Genomic DNA, 4447 nt, shown 5'->3' with positions numbered 1-4447 from the left:
CACCTGCTGGGCGTGGAGGAGGGACAGCATGCCGGGGGGCCCAGGGCCCAGATGCTGGTGGCTCCCCTTCCAAGTGCTCACCGCGTCTTCACGGTCACTGGCCGCCGGATGAGCAGTCACCACGCACACCCGCTGAGCAGAAGGGACCTGGACCTTCCGCATCCCACAGGTGAGAGGCCCTGGAAGGCAAGGAGAAAGGACAGAGGAGCTCATGGAGAACACACAGCCCCAGCGCAGACTCCTTTATGTGCAAGTGGTCTGCGTGCGCCTGGTCACAGCCCGACTGGCAGCTGTGAGTGGAGACAAAGGGTCCAGAAGGGGCACCTCACGAGCATTATGGGAAAAGAAAAGCAGGAACGGTACACTAACGGCAAGTAAAATAAACCTTCAGAGCCTGGGAACCAAGAGGGAGATGACAGAGTGGTCACGGGATGGATCCCACAGAAGACCCAGCAATCCCCAAGTGCAGGCACCAAACACAGCCTCCTGAGCACCCCAGCCGGCTAAGCCCCACCGCAGCTGGGAGGAGCGGCGGACCCGCAGGCGCCTGCTCGTGCTCTCCTCCAGGCCGCAAGGACGGTCCCACAGCAGACGGAGGCCAGGTCGTATGGTGTGTTCTCTGACCACAGTGCAGCCGGACCAGGGGCGCAGACAGCCCGGGGAGCAGGACACACGTGTATATACCCCCCAGGTCAAAGAACGTAAACGCACAGAGAGGTGGGACTCCGCTCACGGGGAGGTCTGCCGCAGGAGGGATTATGAATCCGCCCTCGTAGATCCCAAGGGAGCGGGACCAAAGCCAAGGAGGAAGACGGGTGCAGTGTCGCTGACTTGCAGTCCTGCCCGCCTGTCTCGGGCACTGGTCCTGGGGCTTCTGCAGGTCTGCCTCCTCGTCCCTCCTACCGAGCTATGACTGCCCATTAACCATAAGCACCTTGTGACCGTGAATTCTTGACAACAACTCTCTGCGTCCTTACCACCCCCACCGTGAACCCCAAGTTCATGGAAAGAGAGTCAGCAGGAAGAAATCTTCATTCGACTTTGCAAATGAGCCTCACTATCAGAACTCTGTCCCAAGAGGAAGCGTCTCCTGGTGTGGTTTTCAGCGGCACTGGGGGCCGGGCACAGGGCGCTCCTGTAGCAGCCTGGTCTCCGGTAGAGCAGGTAGCTGCTGGGATGCCACCTTTGTCAGGAGGTCAGCCAGGGTCCCCCGGAGCCACACTCAGGGTAGGTGCCACCAGCCCCGAGGGCAGGACCCAAGCCACCCCATTCCTGCCCTCGTCACGGCTGCAGGGAGCAGACCTGCAGAGTCGCTAATGAAAGGTAGCCACTGAGTAACCACTCGTGCGGCGTGCCACGGACGGTGCCGCTGCCCTGAAGCCCTGGCCACGTCTGGCACTGACGCCCTGCCTGGTCCTGCCTCTCACATCCACTCGTACACTTCCACAAGGCGACTCCAATCATTTTGGGCCAGATGCACTGGCGGCTGCGGAGGGAGGCCCTTCCCGGCGTCCCTGCTGCTGGCTGGCCCCAGGACCGGCGTGGACGGCTCCGCCCCTTCGGCGGACTGCAGCTGTCTGGGCCACAGAGCTGGGCCACGTCAGAAGCTGTGATGCTGCTGGTGCCGTGTGCGTACCGGACACACGCCTCACACCCTGTGGCTGGGGCAGAAGGGCCAGTGCTCTGCTGGACGCATGGCCACGTCGGCGGGGGAGGGGAGGGGCACCTGCTTTGCTTGTCAATGTTCCAGAGGGCCCTGGCGCACGAGATACGAGACCTCTGTACTGACGGTCGATACAGTGATGGAGTCACGAATTTCAGCAAGGCCAGATGGCCACCATGGCTCAGGGGAACCTGGTTCCGGGGGAAGTGGGCACTGGGGGCCCTTGCCGTGCCAGGGACACCCCCTACACCTCCCGAGGGCTGCACCTCCATCTCCTGGACACACAATCACCAGCCCGTGTGGAAACCTTCCTTCCCCCGGTCAGCTCACAGGCAGCCTCCCCTGGTAACACCACCTGAACCCTGAGGGCCCAGTTGACCACCCTTTTCTTGTGGCTCCCGGTCCACTTCAGCTCAGAGCAGGACTGTGGGGGCGCAGGGACCGGGTCCACTGGGCGAGCACCCAACACACTAGCCGTGCCCCACAGTCTCTGGTTCTGCACGCACGCTGAGGCTGAGTGGGGAGGTCCGTTGCTGTTATCTCCTCCCACCTCTGCATGGTGGGCCAGGAACAGTGTGGGAGAGGAAGCCACCGTCAGCCCGGTGTAACACCACCACCAGGCTACTGGGCAACAATGCTCCCAGCTCGTCAGGCCCACAGCCTTGGCCACCGCCATCTGCTGCTGGCACTTTCTTCAACCGTCACTTCTACACCACAATTCAGAAAAACACAGGACCCTACTGTTACTAATAGATGTGGATGCGCCGAGGATGCAATGCAACAACTTCTCGGGGAAGGAGGGGGCTTAAATGCTGGGGCTCAGCTCTTGCTCCCTCCCACAGCCATGAGCACAGGCCTTGGCTGGCCTGCTGGCCCACATGAGCAGCACGTGGTGATGAGGTCTGTGTCTCCCCCGCCCCCCGCCCAACATCTATGAGCGAGTGCAGCCGAGGGTCAGCAGAGCCACTGAGCTGAGCCTGCGGCAGCAAACCCTGACACGTGACAGACACCTCAAGCCATTGGGTTTTGGGGGCTTATATGGAAACAGCCAAGCAACTCATTGCCCTATTTCTTCCGAGTCTAGGCCAGTGCTGTGCAAAGAATACATACTCAATAAATATTGTCGACTTAACAGACATTTACTGAGCATCTATTATGTTGTGGACAGTGTACTAAGAACAGGGGGTACAGAGGTGCTCAGGATGGGCTCACTTCCTGCTTCATGGAGCACATTCGATTACCTCTGTGAGGAGTTCCATGAAAGCAATTCCTAGCAATGTTGAGTAACAGCTGAATGAAACCCTATGGTGTCAGCAAAGAAACAGAACTACAGACTGTGAAGAAATGTGCCCAGAGAACACACATGCACCTGCAAGGCCTCTCTACCTAACAGGACTGGCGCCACACGCCATGGAGGACAAGTGACATGGAGAAAAGTGTTCTCCGTGCGGCGAAAGCAGAATTAGGTTCTTCCCCAGGCCATACACACATACAGCAATTCTAGACGGACTGGGCGCAAGCACACGCGCACACGCACGCATACACACACATACACACACACACAATCATTACACCTGCAGAGGAGGGAAATACTTCATAAACAAGACCAAGACTCTAGAACTGTGAAGGAGAAGATTGATAAATTTTACTACATGATAATTAAAAACTGTAAGATAAAACATACTCTAAAAAAGTTAAGACAACTGGTAGAGATTGAGGGGAAATATTTGTAACATACATAACAAAGAATTTATAGCCAGAACAGATCGAGAACACCACGTCAGTAAGGAAAAGATAACGCCGCGGAAAAATGGGAAAGGGGTATGAACAGGCAGTTCACAGACGAGGAAAATCAGTCCATTGACATCTAGGTAAACCCGTGTGCATCAACCTGGTAATGTACTAACACGTTCGTCCCTTCAGCCTTGAACAGCATCTCCAGAATTTAGGGGTTAAGTCAGTTACTTTGTTTCTGAGGCTCACAGCTGATTGAGAACCACAAGGACCCATCATCAAGCGACTCTGGGAACAACTCAGGGAAGACAAGCCATTTAACAGGAATCAAGAGATCCCGACATAGTGATCTTTATGGATTTAATGCTCCCCTGAGCACCTTAAGCCACTGCACATGGGGGGGGGGCTCTCACGCTGCTGACGCTCAGTGTGCGAGGCGCCGTGATGAACCAAACACAGGGTGGCGGCAGCCATGTTTCAGTCTCCTGTACACTGACGGGGAGATGCGAAAATTATTTTTTAGAAAGATGTATTCTTAAAGAAATTTTTAATTAAAAAAAAATCAAAAGAAAAATTGAACAGTGCCTAAATCTTTATTTTTCATAACCTACATTTTTCAAATTAGACAGTTTTACATTGAATGACACAAAAGGAAACTTAAATTACCAATAGTTTACACGTAAGCTTGATTCCAGTCTTAATGAAAAGAAGTAGAACAAAAACAAAAGCCCTCCAGAAAGCTTCCGTATTGCACGCCGCTCTGCTCCGGACGTGGACCGCCAGCTGCGCCCGGGCGACCGGCCACGGAGCGCACGGGAGCCCGGCTGCGGCTGGCGGGCCGCTGGCACAGCCACGCGCCTTCCCTGCCCGCTGCCCTCGGGGCAAACATGTAAACCGTGTGCTCCTGGCTAATCCAGCCACAGGGGACGTTTCCTGCCGCCCGCTAGTGACAATCAGTGATGCGGGGACAGCAGGGCCAGACCAGGAACATCAGGACACCAACTCTTAAGAAGCAACTACTCTACTTGAAATTCATGTCTGGTGAAATGG

This window comes from Suricata suricatta, chromosome 10 (genome assembly GCF_006229205.1).
Source record: "Suricata suricatta isolate VVHF042 chromosome 10, meerkat_22Aug2017_6uvM2_HiC, whole genome shotgun sequence".
Lineage (NCBI taxonomy): Eukaryota > Metazoa > Chordata > Mammalia > Carnivora > Herpestidae > Suricata > Suricata suricatta.
The sequence above is the reverse complement of the archived record's forward strand: the minus strand, read 5'-3'. Positions refer to the sequence as shown.